Source organism: Saccopteryx bilineata, chromosome 1 (genome assembly GCF_036850765.1).
Source record: "Saccopteryx bilineata isolate mSacBil1 chromosome 1, mSacBil1_pri_phased_curated, whole genome shotgun sequence".
Lineage (NCBI taxonomy): Eukaryota > Metazoa > Chordata > Mammalia > Chiroptera > Emballonuridae > Saccopteryx > Saccopteryx bilineata.
In genome coordinates this window covers 55,942,974-55,960,239 of record NC_089490.1, presented here as the reverse complement: position 1 = coordinate 55,960,239, position 17,266 = coordinate 55,942,974, and positions in this window count along the sequence as shown.

Genomic DNA, 17,266 nt, shown 5'->3' with positions numbered 1-17,266 from the left:
TGAAAATTTGATAAAAGAGCTTTTTAGGCAGAAGGTCCAGAGGCAGAAATAAGATTGGTATATTTCAACAATATCAAGAAGAGTTGCTGGTAATTTTGCAATGTGATTTTGAAGTACTCTCATTGATGGCTTCTATTTTCTCAAGGAATAAAAATGGAAATAATCATTTGAGGCTGTAGGGACAGATGCTGGAGAAGGGAGAATTTGTAAACGAGTTCTTTTGAGATGTGAGAGAACAATGATACAAAGGAAATATAGCGGTATTGCTTGAACATTTAAGAGCACACTTTGAGATGTGGATCATGAATTGGAAAGTATTTTAGTAATGACTGTGTATCTTGCTACAACCAAATTTATTTGTTAGTGAGCAGATGTAGAGCTAGTGTGGAGTTGGGTTTAACGAGCACTGAATTTTTTTTTTCTTTTCCTGGCAAGAATGTCAGTGAAAGAGATGAGGGAAAGATAGTTGAGAATACACACAGTGGAGTCATTCCTGTGATGTGTTTTTGGAATCCAAGCTGGGAGAAGTTAGAATATAAAGGGAATGAGGGAATTTTTTAAATTGGGACAATGAACTCAACATCTTTGGAGTTGGGATACCGAAATACATGATCTTGAAAGATAGAAACTGGAAGAGAGTAGGCCATTTGAATGAAAATGTTGGGAGTGATGCAGTGAGTAATTGTTAATAAAAATTTCTAAGGTATAACCTTGGGATTGGATTGCTAAAGTAGAGAGATAAAAATAAGTTGTTAGAAACAAGGAAGTCAGTGTATGAGAGGCCAGGGTGTTGAATGGATATCAACATGAATACTAAGAATAATGACAGGAGTAATGGTGGAGTGGATAACAAACGAGAGAGAGGGACCCACAAGTTGATGATGATTGTAGCTTCACCAACTATACAACCACAGAGTGCACCTCAGGGTACCATCTGATGGGCTGTGCTTCAAAGATCGGGGGTTGTATGGAAGGAGGGAAGGAGATGAACTTTTTTAAAAGTAGCAATGAGGATCAGAGACACTGATTTTATTTCCAGGCCTCTGGTGCTACCTGGGATAAAAGATTAAAAAAAAAAATGCAGGCATTTAGGGCTATAGAGGAGGCAGCATATTCAGAGATTAACTAAATTTCTGTAAGATGAAAAAGTTGAAATTAATATCTAGAGAAGAGTTAGAAGAATGAGTTTCAGAACGTACAGTGTAAAAGTTTGGGAGGTCAAAAAAGATTTGGTGTCAGGGAATGGACAGCGCTGTTTGAAGGGTAAGTGTGGGTGATGACGGATGACGGGAGAATTTTGGACTTCTCGCATGCCTGAAGCGTTTCCACCAAATGCTCTTTTAAAAGAAAAGTGCGTGTTAACTAACTTCTTTCTCAGGGTTAGTTTTAGGCCATTCGTGCAGGCAAGACAGGTAGTGTTGAAGTTGGGACAGGCACGGTTTGACCAGGAACACGTGGAGCTCTGCAGGCCTTATATTTATGAGAGGCACGATGAATGAAGCAGAATCTCATGGACTTCACACACTTGTTGGTCAACATAAAAAAGAAATATAATCATAAGCATGCATTCACTTGAAACAACTTGAGACACATTATTTGGTCAATCGGTTAGCTGTGTTTGTCTTCCTTTTTAATTATTCCAAGTACTTAAAACACCAATGAAAACGGCATAAAATATCAGGGTGGCAATCCTATAAATATGAAGACTGACACTAATTTCATATATACATTTATAACAAATATAGTATATTATTAATGTATTATATATTATTAAATTACATTGTGTTTTCACATAATTCAATCTTATTTTTTGCACTTTAATTTTCACACCAGTGAAAAATAATAGTTTCCCACAAAAATTTTTTAAAAATGTTCTATGTGCTTATTTTTTTTAAAAGATTTATAGTCTGTTTCTTGAAATGTGTAAAAGTAATGTTAATTCAAGAAATGCCTTTTTTTTTGTCCACATTTACTCACTTGTTTTCCTTTGTCCGCTTGAGAGATTCAGTAATAAAGAGGGGAAAATATCTATTTTAAGACAGAAGAAAATCTGAATTTATTAATGTTCTTTTCAGGGCTAGAAAAATGATTTGTAAGACACATGAAAGAAAGTTTTACATGTAATTGTATCCTGGAAGGCAGTCATCTCCCTGCTTTGTTCTTTCCCTCTTCCTCACTTAATGGAAGGGATCTTCTGTTCTTATAGGTTATACCAGTGGTCCCCAAACCCCAGGCCACGGACCAGTACCGGTCCACAGAGAAAGAATAAATAACTTACATTATTTCCGTTTTATTTATATTTAAGTCTGAATGATGTTTTATTTTTTAAAATTGACCAGATTCCCTCTGTTACATCCGTCTAAGACTCACTCTTGATGCCTGTCTTGGTCACGTGATACATTTATCCGTCCCACCCTAAAGGCCGGTCCGTGAAAATATTTTCTGACATTAAACCAGTCCGTGGCCCAAAAAAGGTTGGGGACCACTGGGTTATACCATCACCTTTACACAGCTGCCCTGCAAATTTAATTCTCTGTTTGGAAACCTCATTCTCTCAGCTCAGCAGCTCCTCTCTACCTGACACCCAGATGTATCAACTTAGATGTTTTTTCTCTTTGCAAGTTAAACATGGAAAAGACGAAAATAGAAGAACTCATTAATCGATGTAAGAAAAACATGTCAGGGTAAGAGAATGAAGTTATGTTATAAGGGCAAGCACTGTGTTGATATTTAAGCAAGTTGACCCAAGATCATCCTTCATTAAATAGCTGTAATGTAGGTCACAGTTTGGATCATGCAAATATTATGAAATACTTATTTGACTTATAAATTTATTATTAATGAATGATAATATTTGTAATAAACTTGAACTAAACTCAGATGCTTCATTTGGCAATATAATGCTAATAAACTCCATGTTCAGCTAAACAGAAAAAAAAACGATAAAAACAATTAGTCAAAGGTCCTATTTTCCACATGATATGACAGTGTTCTTAATTTGTTTTCTATGCCCTTAATCATTTTCTCATTTATTGCAACAGTTTCTGGTTCTGGAAGTAAACAAGGTTATATGTAAAATTGTAATTTAATTTTTCCTCAAGTTGGATCAAAATGTTGTGTCTAGAGGCAAAAACAAATGTTTAGTGGTATAGCAAGTGGGAATTTTCTTAATTTATTCAGAAGAATGGAATAAACCTGACCTGGAAAATCTAAAATGAAAAAAAGAAATGTATCCTTACTAACAATGTATCTCACAGGTGAGTAAATAGAGTAGAGAATACATTTTCTTTTTAGTAATGTCTGGGGTAATTTTTTGAGATATTAACTTATTTTTTTTTCATATATTTTTTGCTTCTCTTGCTCAGTTCCTAGTGGGTAGTAGAGCCTTTGGGTTTCCTTGCCTCTAGGAAGGATTGTGTCTCAGGGTGGAAGACAAATTGCTCATAGACTACAAAACATTGTATAAAGATTCAAAAACAATATGGAGTACTTGGACAATGGGAATGGACAATGGGACAATGGGAATCTCAGTAATAACTATAGTGGCTGTGAAGAGTAAGGGGTCTTTCTAATGCTTCTGTTCTTGATAAGACTCCAGAAACTTTGCAGGGCACTGGGTAGGAGAATTCTCCAAATATCTGAGTTTCAATTTCCTACCAGTTTGGCAGGATGGAACTTGTGCATGGAATTAATTTTCTTTGTTTGTCTATTGTTGTTGCTGTAATTATTATCATTTACTTTTTTCCCCCACAGGAATAATGAACTGCTTTATTTTCCAAATTCCTCCATTTTATAAAATATATCCAACTCTTATACCCATAAATGGGTTTACTTGATGGTGTATTTTTTTTATAAAATTGAGACTATATAATACATATATTATAATATATAATAATAATTATTCTTATGTTGGCTTTTCCCACTTAATAATATGTATACCACAGATAATTCCTCCAGGTAAATCTAACTCATTGTAAAACAACGGCAAATATTTCATTCATAACAGGCTAGTACTACAGTTTGTGCTACTATTTGCCTATTAGTTGATAGTATGACTTTTTCATTCTTCCCCTTTACAAAAATTTTTTAAAAATTTATGTTTTTTGTGACAGAGACAGAGAGAGACAGAGAGAGGGACAGATAGGGACAGAATGACAGGAAGGGAGAGAGATAAGAAGCATCAATTCTTCATTGTGGCACCTTAGTTATTCATTGACTGCTTTCTCATATGTGCCTTGACGGGGTGGGGGGGGCAGGGGGGATACAGCAGAGCGAGTGACCCCTTGCTTAAGCCAGTGACCCTGGGCTCAAGTTAGTGACCTTGGGCTTCAAGCCAGAGACCATCGGGTCATGTCTGTGATCCCACACTCAAGCTGGATGAGCCCTCACTAAAGCCAGTGACCTTGGGGTTTTGAACCTGGATCTTCCATGTCCCAGTCCGATGCCTTATGCACTGTGCCAACACCTGGTCAGGCTACAAAAAATTTGTAATAAAATTTTTGCACATATATCTCTACATACTGAGTGAATGTAGGATTAGGGCCCTTCTAGTTACAAAGTTCTTCCTCATACCTTATGACTTCCCAAGGGCTCTACCATTTAATGCCATTACATTGGGCATAAGGTTTTAGCATACTGAAATAAAGTAGTGAATAAATGTTTGTTGGGATACAAACCTTCAGGCCACAGCATTTTCCATCCATCTCTCTGTCACACACACTCACACACATACACACATACACAAATATACACACCCCATTCAGGTATACCCTGAACACACAGGGAGTGACCTGAAATTCACTACTCGGAAGAGTATGGTAAAAATTCATCCCTTGCCTCTCTTTTCTCATTGTCTTCTCCTTGTTGAAAAACCAGATACAGGGGTGGGCAAAAGTAGGTTTACATTTATAATGTGCATAAGTAATACAATAATTAATAATAATACAAGAATAAACTCTGTTTTACATACTCACAACTGAAAACCTACTTTTGCTTACCATGTATATTAAACTATAAGACCTTCTCTAGATAATATTTTTCCTACAATAAAACATTGTGAATTGAGAGGTACTGAAGTCTTTGATTCTGAAAGTGAGCAGCCAGCCCACAGAGAGTGTCTGCCATTATTTTCTGAGATGTTCTTTTTTTTTTTTAATTTAGAAATTAAATTTAATGGGGTAACACCGGTCAATAAAAGCACATAGGCTTCAGGAGAACATCTCTATAGCGTTTGAACTGTTGATTGTATTATATTTCTTTTTACTTTTTACCTTAGGGCACCAGATAGAACTAACCATAATGATTGATTCTTGACATATGGCCATCATTGCTTATTCATGGCAAGGATTTATTTTATTCATTTAATTTTATGTATTTACTAACAATATGATGAAATTTTATAAATCTATTGTCCAATTCAAGAACTGGAATCTAATATACAGCTAATATGCTCTTGCCTGTTCTGCTCCTTTGTCTGCTGTAGTCATTATTTTGCATTTTATGTCTATTCTTATCCTGCCTTAAAGAGAAACCATTGCAAGCATATATTGTCTTAAAAATATTTTGTTTAGTTTTGTTTCTTTTCTAATTTTATTTCTGGCTCTGCTTCTTCCACTCATCATTATCATTATAAGATTCTTCATCCATTTATTACATGTAGCTTGGGTCATTAATTTTTATTGATATTTAATATTTCTTTGATTATGCTACAGTTTATTTAAACTCTTATCAATGGGCATCTGGATTGTTTCTATCATTAGAAGTGCTGCCAAATGTTTTCTAATGCACATTTGCTTAATTTCCTTTGGGTAAATACCTAGAGTGGAATTGCTTATTCATTTGGTGTACAAAAATCCATCTAAGATAATGCTAAATTGTTTTCCATAGTAATTATTCCAAGATACAGGCCATCAGCAGTGTGTGAGAAACCATTGCTCTATAATATCTGTAATATTTGGTACTCTCAACATATAATATTCAGGTTTTGCCCATTAAATAGATGTAAAATAACTTTACTGTTTTTTTTTGTTTACATTTTGCTGATTACTAGCTAGATTGAGCCTCATTTCCTATGCTTTTGGATAATTTACACTTTCTCTTCTATGAAATTCCTATTCAGGTCTTTTGCCCATTTTTCATTTCTTTTGGTATATTTATTATTGACCTGTAGGAGTACTTTACTTAAAAATAATATCAATTTTTAATCTTTTTTTCTATTAAGTGTTTTGTGACATTTTAATAAATCATCTACCATAAGATCAGAAAGATATTCATCTATAGTTTTCTCTTAAAATTTGAAACTTTTTATTTCAGCAACACATAACTACTTTTATCAAACATTGTCTAGAAGTTTCTAACCAGTTTTACAGACAATGGAATAAATCAAAACTCATAAGAATAGGAAAGGGAAAAACCCTGTTATTTTCAGATAATGTGAATGTCTACTTAAAATCCCCCAATATTGTGAAACATATAATAATAGAGAGTTGAGCAAGGTAGCTGAAAATTAGCTATACTGAAGGTTTTAAAGTTTTGCCTATGACATTTAAATTCTTAACCCATGGAAAGTTGTTTTATGTATGATGTATAATCAGCTTTTTGCATTGATTACACTTCTATAAACCAGAAACAATTAGAAGAAAAATAATTATGAAAGATACCATTTAAAATAATTAAAAAGCATAATATTTAGGAATAAATCTAACAAATGAATGCAAAATCTGCATATATAAAACTATGAAATGTTTTTAAGGCTATTTTAAGAGACTGTAAGTAGATAAATATCCATGTTCCTCAAGGTGTTATAAAGGCCTTAATTCTTACTACACAGATCTAAATAGATTTAATGTAACTCCAGCCCAATATCCAAAGGATTCTTTGTGTAACTTAATAAAACTTCAAAATAGCCAAAATACTACTTTAAAAAAATAGAAACAGGCCCTGGTCAGTTGGCTCAGTGGTAGAATATCAGCCCAGCATGTGGATGTCCCAGGTTTGATTCCTGGTCAGGGCACACAGGAGAAGCAACCATCTGCTTCTCCATCTCTCTCCCTCCATCTTCTCTTTCTCTGTCTCTCTCTCTTCCCCTTCTGCAGCCATGACTTGATTGGTTTGAGTGCACCAACACTGGGCACTGAGGATGGCACCATGAAGCTTCTACTTCAGGTGCTAAAAATAGCTCTGTTGCAAGCATGGCCCCAGATGGTCAGAGCATCAGCTTCAGACAAGAATTGCCGGGTTCATTTCAGTTGGGGTGCATGTGGGAGTCTGTCTCTATCTCCCATCCTCTCGCTTGGAAAAAGAATAAATAAATAAATAAATAAATAAATAAATAAATAAATAAATAAATACTTGAAGGAGTTGCTCTTCTAGACATACAGCAGGGGTCCCCAAACTTTTTACACAGGGGGCCAGTTCACTGTCCCTCAGACCGTTGGAGGGCCGGACTATAAAAAAAAACTATGAATAAATCCCTATGCACACTGCACATATCTTATTTTAAAGTAAAAAAACAAAATGGGAACAAATACAATATTTAAATAAAGAACAATTAAATTTAAATCAACAAACTGACCAGTATTTAGATGGGAACTATACTTCTCTCACTGACCACCAATGAAATAGGTGCCCCTTCGAGAAGTGTGGCGGGGGCCAGATAAATGGCCTCAGAGGGCCGCATGTGGCCCGCGGGCCGTAGTTTGGGGACCCCTGACATACAGGCTTATGGGTCTATATTAACTAAGATGTATTGTTCACACAGGAGAGGTAAATTGATGCATAAAATGCAATATGAGTTCTACAAAAGACCCCTGCATTTATAAAACTTTGATATTTGATAGAGGTGGCATGGAAAATCACTTGAGCAAGGAGTAAAAACATTGGTTATCTAGGTGGAAAAGCATGAAAATTAATCTCTACCACATGTCATACATGAAACAACTTTCCATGAGTTAAGAATTGAAATGCCATAGGCAAAACTTTAAAACCTTCGGTAGAGTTAATTTGTTTTAAAGGAAGTAAAACAATGTGACATTTCTGCACATTCCAATTTGCTGTAACATATTCATAACTAGTTTACTTTAAATATTCTGTCCAGAGGATAGATTCTAGAGAACCCTTTGAATAAAAAGTCTTAAGTTTCTGTTTTCTTTTATAAAATGATACCCACATTTTCTCCATTGTTCTTCCCTTCTATAGTCTAAGGACTCTATAGTCAAAGGAAATAAGCCTAAAATATGGTTTTTAGAAAAGATTAGTAAAATGGATAAATCTGATTTTATTTTATTGGCAGAGGCACAGACAAAGGATGCATGATGTAGTGTGCAGATGTTGTCATATTGAGTTGTACACTTGAAACCTGTATGGTTTTACAAGGTAATGTCATCCCATTAAATTCAAATTTAAAAAATTTAAAAATTCACAATTCCAATTGCTACTGCCTCAATAAAACAAAGTTTCTTCGAATTGGAAAAAAAAAAAGTCTGATTTAAAAAGAGAGAATTGCCCTGGCCAGTTGCCTCAGTGGTAGAACATTGGCCCAATGTGTGGAAGTCCTGGGTTTGATTTCTGGTCAGGGCACACAGAAGAAGCACTCATTTGCTTCTTCCTCCTTCCCCCTCTCCTTTCTCACTATCTCCCTCTTCCCCTCCTGCAGCCAAGGCTTCACTGAAGCAAAGTTGGCCTGGGTGTTGAGGATGGCTCCAGGGCCTTTGCCTCAGGAGCTAGAATGGCTCTGACCACAATGGAGCAACACCACAGATTGGCAAAGCATCGCCCCCTGGTGGGCATGCTGGGTGGATCCTGGTCAGATGCATGTGGGAGTTTGACTGCCTCCCTGCTTCTAACTTTGGAAAAATACAAAAAAAAAGAGAGAGAAGAAAAAAAAAATATATATATATATATAAATATAAGATTAGGAATGAGAAAGTTGACATAAGTACAGATACAGAAAAGATGAAAAAGAATTAAAGAAGACTGAACATATATTTTGATAACAAATTCAGATACTTGAAAGAGACGGGTAATTTTCTAGCAAAAGATAAAATATCAAATTTGACCTAAGAAGATGTAAGAGTCTTAAATAGACCAATTACAAAAGACGCGATTGAAAAGGTGAATAAAGATGTACCATTCAAACTGACACCAGGGCCAGACAGGCTCTCAGCCAAGTATTAGCTAACCTTTAAAGAAAAGTATAGTTCAGGTTATTTAAACTATTTCTAACTATGGAAGGAGTTAGAAACTTTCTTATTTTATAAATCTCACAAATTTAATAACAAAAGCATATCAATTACCAGTATAGTAATCCGATCAAAACTCATTTATTAATATATGCAAATATTCTAAATAAAAAAGTTGTAAAATCAAAAGAATAATACGTTATTTCTAAGCAGTAATTCAGAAACGCAAAGGTGATTCAATGTCAGTATAATCCAGTATGACATCAGTACGTTTAAGAAGAAAAAGACCATGTGATCACATAAAAAGATGCTAAAAATGCATTTAATAAAAATGTTTTTTTTTCTAATAACTCTGTAAAACTGTAAAAGAAGCTACTTAAAAGTACTATCACATTTTACCTTATTGCTACAGGAAATGCTATTCTAAACAGCAAAATACTAAACTTTCAATTAAATCAAGAAAAGGATAATAACTAACATTTTTATGGTGCTTATTATTTGCAAAGACTGTTCTAGGCATTTAACATATAACAATTCTCAGAAAAATCATATGATAGATATTGTTATAATCCCCATGTTAAAGATGGGAAACTGAAGCATAGAGTGGTTAAATAACTTTCCTAACTTACAAGCAGCAGTGATGAACCTGTAAATTCAAAGTTATGCAGTTGTGCTTTTGGCACTGTGCTGTATAGTCTCTTTAACTAGAGATTCTTGTTACCATGGTTACCATTCACTGCTACTGTCATACTATTATAATGCAATAAGAAAATGAAAGATTACCTGATCTGTAGTGGTGCAGCGGATGGAGCATTAACCTGGAACACCGAGGTTGCTGCTTCGAGACCCTGGGCTTGCCTGGTCAAGGCACATATGATAAGCAAGCAATGAACAACTATAATGAAGCAACTAAGTTGATACTTCTCACTCCACCACCCTTCTCTCTCTGTAAAATTAATAAATAAGATCTTTTTTAAAAAATGAAAGAAATATTAATGTTGGAAAATAAGAAATAAATGAACATTTTGCAGATTGCATTCCTTGAAAACTAAAGAGCATCTGGTAAAATACCACTAAAATGAATAGGGGGATTGGATAAGGTAGCTGGGGAAAAGGTAACCAATTTTTTTTTCCTACTCTTGCAATGAAGACATAGAAATGGAAACAGGGGGAAATGTTTCACTCACAGCAGTAGCATGCATATGCACATGAAGAAAACAATTAAAAAAACTGACAAAATTTGAGAAAAGCACAAGATATATAAAGAAAACTACATCCTTATAAAAAGGCACACAAAGAAGACTTGAACAAGTGGGAAAACATCTTAGAGGGAAAGACGAATTATTTAACATCTCAGTTCTTTAAAATTAATATGAGTTTTAATAAAATTCCAGTAACAAAATTTTGAGGACATTAGATCAAATTAACTTAAAGTGCAGATAAAAGAATAGGCGCCTCAAAAATAGACAGAAAAAAATATAAAATGAATTAAAAGTGATGGGGAATTACCAGTTCTTCAACATGCCATAATAAATATGAACACAGAGAAAGATAGGAGATAAATAGTATGAAATCTCAAGGTATATGAGAAGTTTTTTATTCTGTGAGTGGCGGTTGAATTTAGTGGGAAAAGGATGGATTATTTCATAAATGGTAATGACACAGTTGTCTATTTAACTGGAATGGAAATAGGGTTTTCTTTAATTGGTCATTCTGTAGCTTTTCAAGTGGTAGACTAAGCAGCCAGGCCTTTGACAATAGCCCAAGAGTTAATAAAACTATAACAAAGTTCATCAAAAGAGATGTTGTTACAAGCTATGAGAATGGCCTTGAGTTTTACCTACTGAGTAGAGTAACCATGTCCATTTTTACTTTGGATTGCTGGTGTTGAGATTGGAAAGCCATGCAGGCCAGTGGACTTCATTAGGTTTCAACAATGCCAAATCCTCAGTGAACTAGGCCCAGGCACTTAGGTGAACCTCGGTTAATTGAGAGACCCAGTGAGCTAACAGTTTCCTTCAGGTGGTAGAGTAGGGGATAAGGTTTTCCCCAAAGAAAGAGTTGTCATTATTTTCCTGTAAACCTGAGATGTCACACAGGTCATGCCAGCTGTATTCTTAAATATATCATTTCCATGTGATAATCAAAGCTGGTTAGACCCTTTCTATGTTGTTAATTGCACATGTGTTGATCCACCCCAAAATAAGAATATCGGGCCCTGGAGAGTCACAAGGCTTTCATGGGTCAGGTTCAGTTTCAGTAAGTGCTCAGTAGTAAGCTAGAGTGTTCCTGGTAGTCATGTCAGGGAGGTGACCATTTTAAAACTACATGGTCACTTTGAGTGGTTGACTGCTTCTCTTTACTAAAGGCTTCAGTTGGAAAAATCATCAGCCACAGACTTTTAGCTCAAAGAGTTATTAGTACTGCAGGGGCCTATGGTTGAGAGCCAAAAGTTGAGAGCCTACCACAGCTTGATGGACGGTTTCTAATGTAGCCTGTTGGTGTGGACTCCGACTCAAAGGATACTAATTTGTGAGGAACTGATTTAAACACCCAAGGGCAATGCCCAAGGGAGACCTGCACTGTCCCAATACCAGAGTCCAATAGAATGTGTTCTCCTTTCTTGGTGGGCGGAGGCCAGAGACAACCAATTTTTCCTTGACTGACTGCTAAAGGGATTGAATATTGTGATGCTACCCACATAGTCCCAAGAACGTGTATGGGAGCAGAACCTTGAATTTTATACAGGTTTTCAGCTATCTTGGCTGGAAAAATAGCTAAAAGTGAGCCTTCTAATTTATCAACCAAAGATATTACATACATAGTAAAAGCTTTGGACATCAGAGAGTAGAAGCATTTGTAGTAACCCTGACTCACCTGATGGTAGATGATAGGGGAGTTTAGATACCCTTGGAAAATATTGAAAATGTATATGGAAGGACTTGATACATAAACATGAATTGATTTTGGTCCTTAGGTTCCAGAAGGTGTTGACAATGTCCCAGGTATCAATCACATCAAGTGCCATCAATTTGGGCAGTGGGTTCAGGTACAATCCCAATGTCTGTAGCAGCCAGGGCTTTGGGAACAACAGTTGAAATCAGTAAGTCTCAAGCTCCTCTTAGTTTTTTTCACTGGACATATAGGGCTATTATATTGAGATACTGTATCGCTTACTATCCCTGCTACCTTACAGAGGTGCTGGGAGATGATTTGCGGAGCAATTTATAGGTCCATTTTAGTCCTTCTCTCCACGTGGTTCTTTCCCATTGGAAGACTTCTCTTTGGCCTTTATGATGAGCTCAGAGGAGGCCTGCACAGTGGCCTTACCAACTCAGAGACCTAAAGTAATCACACAGAATGGTCCAAAATTGAAACTTTCTAACTAAAAGCAGTTCATGGTGGGTAGGCATGTCCTAGGGAGGTATTTTTCTCTGACAAAGGTCAATGCTTACCTTAATGGAGCCTATCTGTTGTTTTTTGCATCTACAATAATGTACCTGATAACATGACTTTGAAATGTAAGGCTAGTTTCCCACCACCACCACCCCACCAGAGCAGAAGTCAACAAACCCCCTCCTTATTATCATGTTAGTTAACTGTTAATTATCTTATGCCTGCCTATGTGTTGGTCAAATAAATAAGTTTATAAATATGATATATATGTTTGCTCACTTTGGGTGTGGGAGACAGGCTGTAAGCTGGCAAAGTCATTATAGCCTAAGGCGTAGTTTTAAAACTAAGCTTTTCCCCACACCCTTAACTGTTGCATGGTGGTGGTAGGGGGAGCACTCTTATAAGGAATCCCATTTACGCCTCAGATAAATGACTTTGTATCAGAGACTTCCTTGTTTGTATATTGGATTAAAGGTTTTGATTTATACACTATGAAATGGGGCAGAAGAGCCCATGCTGGAGGAGAGCAGAAAGGCCACATGGAGGAGAGGAGAAGCAGCCAAGATGGCAGAGTGCTGAAGGAGAAGCCAGTTTGTGCAGAGTTTGTGCAGAGAGGAGATGGAGAACAGAGGTGAATAAGGCTGGTAAGGTAGAAACCTTTGATTCTAGGAAACTCGGATGAGTCAGTGGCTTTGGGAGCTCTGAGTGGAAAGGGAAGTGTTTTCCCACTGTGTGTGTATTTCTTGCCCGCCGAGTGCAAGCTAGCATTAAAGGTAATGGCCCAACAGTTCTTGGCTCCATTGTTTCATTATCGTTTGTCTGAATCAAATGCGAACCTGCATGGGCCAAGTGGCTGTGATGGTGGCCATGACTACTGGCTTTACACTATGTAAAAGAAATTTCAGTATATACATTTTTACTTTTTTGTGTGTGACAGAGACAGAGAGACAGAGAGAGGAACAGATAGGGACAGACAGGAAGAGATGGGAGGTATCTATTCTTCATTGCAGTACCTTATTTGTTCATTGATTACTTTCTCATATGTGCTCTGACAGGGGGGTGGGGGGGTAGAGCCACAGCAGACCAAGTGACCCCTTGCTCAAGCCAGTGACCTTGGGCTCAAGCTGATGAGCTGTGCTCAAACCAGATGAGCTCATGCTCAAGCCAGCAACCTTGGGGCTTTGAACCTGGGTCCTCTGTGTCCCAGTCCAATGCTCTATCCACTGTGCACTGCCTGGTCAGGCCAACTTTACTTTTTGTCCAATCCCAATTTCCTTCTTTGCTTTCCCCCACCTCCTTAAATTATCACCAATCAATTTCATGTAACCCCTTATGTCTTCCCCTTTGATTCTAATGTATAAAATAAGTAGTAAAGCCGGCCTTTTCTGGAGCATTTTCTCAATCTATTGAGACTTTGCTTCCTGGCAGTTGTCAACAGTTTGGCTCAAATAAACTCATAAAAATTCTTACAGGTTTGGACATTTCTTACATTCACAATAGGATAAAGAAATGCAATCACATAATACCTCAATTTTTACAGTACATTTAGATATAGGAGAAAGACTAACACTATAATGAATTGGTTCAAAGTTCCCCAAGGTGTTTGTAAAGCCAGTAGCCAGGGTCACCATCACAGCAGCCCGGCCCATGCAGGTTCGCATTGGATTCAGACAGTCGGTAAAGAAATAACAGAGCCAAGAACTGATGGGCCATCGCCTTTAATCCTAGCTTGCACCTGGCAGGCAAGTAATACACACACTGAGCTCCAAAACCCACTCACATTCAGTGCTCACAAAGCTACTGACTTATCCGAGTTTCCTAGAATCAAAGGTTTCTAGCTCACCAGACTCATTCACCTCTGTTCCCCATCTCCTTCCTTCTCCCTGCACAAACACTACACAAACTGGCCTCTCATTCAACACTCTGCCATCTTGGCTGCTTCTCCTGGCCTCCTCCACGTGGCCTCCTTCTGCTCTCTGCTCTGCTCTCTCCTCTAATGATAATCTCAGGAACCAAGAGAGCAAGCTCCTGTTCTGCCCCTATTTTATAGTGTAGAAATCCAAACCTTTAATCCAATATACAAAATAAGGAAGTCTCTAATACAAAGTCACTTATCAGAGACATGATGGGATTGTACCACCCCACATCAAAAAGGGTGGGAAAGGCTTAATCCCAAAACCAAGCCCCAGGCTACAAGGATTCTGCCTGCCCACAGCCCACAGAGACACACAATAATAATATCATCTGGGCAATGGCCTCCATGTGAGCAGCGCCATCTTTAACAAAGTGAGCATAATACATTTTATCCGCCCAACAATCCACCCCTATGCTCACTTTACTACCCACAATCTATATCACCGGCATCCCTGGGCAAGGAAATTAGGCACATTACACAAATTACAACAGCACAAATCATACAGTTTCAACAATTACAAAGGTACATTTCATGAGTCTCTGAGCACTTTGCCCAAAGCGCAAAATGTCCTTGGCCTTCTTTCTAGCCACGGGAAAAGCTTCCCGGGGCAGGGGAGTGCTTCCAGCAAAGCCGCCCCCCATCCCCATCAGGGTTTTTCACATTGTCCAAAATCCGTAATCCGTAAATCCATCCTGTAAGGTATTTTTCCCCACCTAGAAGGAAGGAAGAGGTCTCAGAGCCACAAAGTGTGGAATAGCAAAGGCTTTATTGAGTACAGAGCACGCAACAAAGGAGCCAATGCCCACTTGTAAAGCCAGCAGCCCGGCCCATGCAGGTTCGCATTGGATTCAGACAGTCGGTAAATAAACAACGGAGCCAAAAACTGATTAGGCATTTTCTTTAATTCTAGCTTGCACCCGGCGGGCAAGTAAAAACACACACTGGGCTCCAAAACCCACTCACATTCAGTGCTCTCAAAGCCACTGACTTATCTGAGTTTCCTAGAATCAAAGGTTTCTAGCTCACCAGCCTTATCCTCCTCAGTTCCCCATCTCCTTCCTTATCCCAGATACAAACTCTACACAAACTGGCATCTCACTCAGCACTCCGCCATCTTGGCTGCTTCTCCTGGCCACATGGCCTCTTTCTGCTCTCTGCTCTGCTCCCTCTGCTCTCTCATGCTAATCATCCCAGGAACCAAGAGCACAAACTCTCGTTCTGCCCCCATTTTATAGTGTAGCTTCACAACCTTTAATCCAATATACAAAATAGGGAAGTCTCTAATACAAAGTCACTTCTCTTGAGGCATGATTAGATTGTACCACCCCACATCTAAAAGGGTGGGAAAGGCTTAATCTCAAAACCAAGCCCAGGCTACAAGGATTCTCAACACACATTAATATCACCTGGGCAACGGCCTCACGTGGGCAGCGCCATTTTTAACAAAGTGAGCATAATACATTTTATTTGCCCAACACCACTCCAGTCGTAGTCCAGGAAATCAGTCCATGCACATGGGGCGTCAGCCACCCCCCTCATTCCTGCTGTCCTGGCAGGTCTTACACTGTCCCAAAGAGGAGCACGTGGCAATGGCAGTCAGCATTTCTATCTCTGCTCTGGAGAACATGTCTAACCCTATGTCCCAAAATCGCAGACCTACCAGGGCCGTAGTAGGTGCTCCTTCCAGCTGGGCTCTCATCTTATGGAGACTGCAGATTGCAACTCCAGCTCAATTCTCCTCATCCTCCAAAGAGGAACTGAAAACACCAGCTCCCATTGCTGGTCTCGAGCCCCGGGCTGCTGTCGCCCTCTGCTCCGCAGACCTTGCAGCTTCGGACCCAGCCTCAGCTTCAGCCTCAGCCTCGGACTCCTGCCGCTGCTGGCCCTCCACAATGTCCAGGGCAATCTGCAACTCACGAACCTGTGATTTCTCCTCCATTGGCTGCTCCATTTCCAGGCGAATCTCGCAAACCTGGTCGGGCTCCTCCTCCAGCGCTTCCTCCAGCTCCAGGGTCAGCATCTCTTTCTCCCACGATTGCTCCAGCTCCTTCCACTGCTCGGTTTGCAGGTCCTGGGCAGCCTCTTCCACAGAGCTCTTGGTTTCCTCACACATGGCTGTAAAAGTCAGCCAGCCTATGGTCCCCCAAAGGACAGCCATGGGGAACCCTAACACTAGCCAGTCCTCTACTCTACCACTCAAAGGCTCCTTGCCGATCTGTATCGAATCCTGCCACAGACTACGCCAAATGTAAAGCCAGTAGCCACGGCCAGGGCCATCACAGCAGCCCGGCCCCTGCAGGTTCACATTGGATTCGGACAGTCGGTAAAGAAACAACAAAGCCAAGAACTGATGGGCCATCGCCTTTAATCCTAGCTTGCACCTGGCGGGCAAGTAATACTCACACTGGGCTCCAAAACCCACTCACATTCAGTGCTCACAAAGCTACTGACTTATCTGAGTTTCCTAGAATCAAAGGTTTCTAGCTCACCAGACTTATTCACCTCTGTTCCCCATCTCCTTCCTTCTCCCTGCACAAACACTGCACAAACTGGCCTCTCACTCAACACTCTGCCATCTTGGCTGCTTCTCCTGGTCTCCTCCACGTGGCCTCTCTCTGCTCTCTGCTCTGCTCTCTCCTCTAATGATAATCTCAGGAACCAAGAGCACAAGCTCCTGTTCTGCCCCTATTTTATAGTGTAGAAATCCAAACCTTTAATCCAATATACAAAATAGGGAAAGTCTCTAATACAAAGTCACTTATCAGAGACATGATGG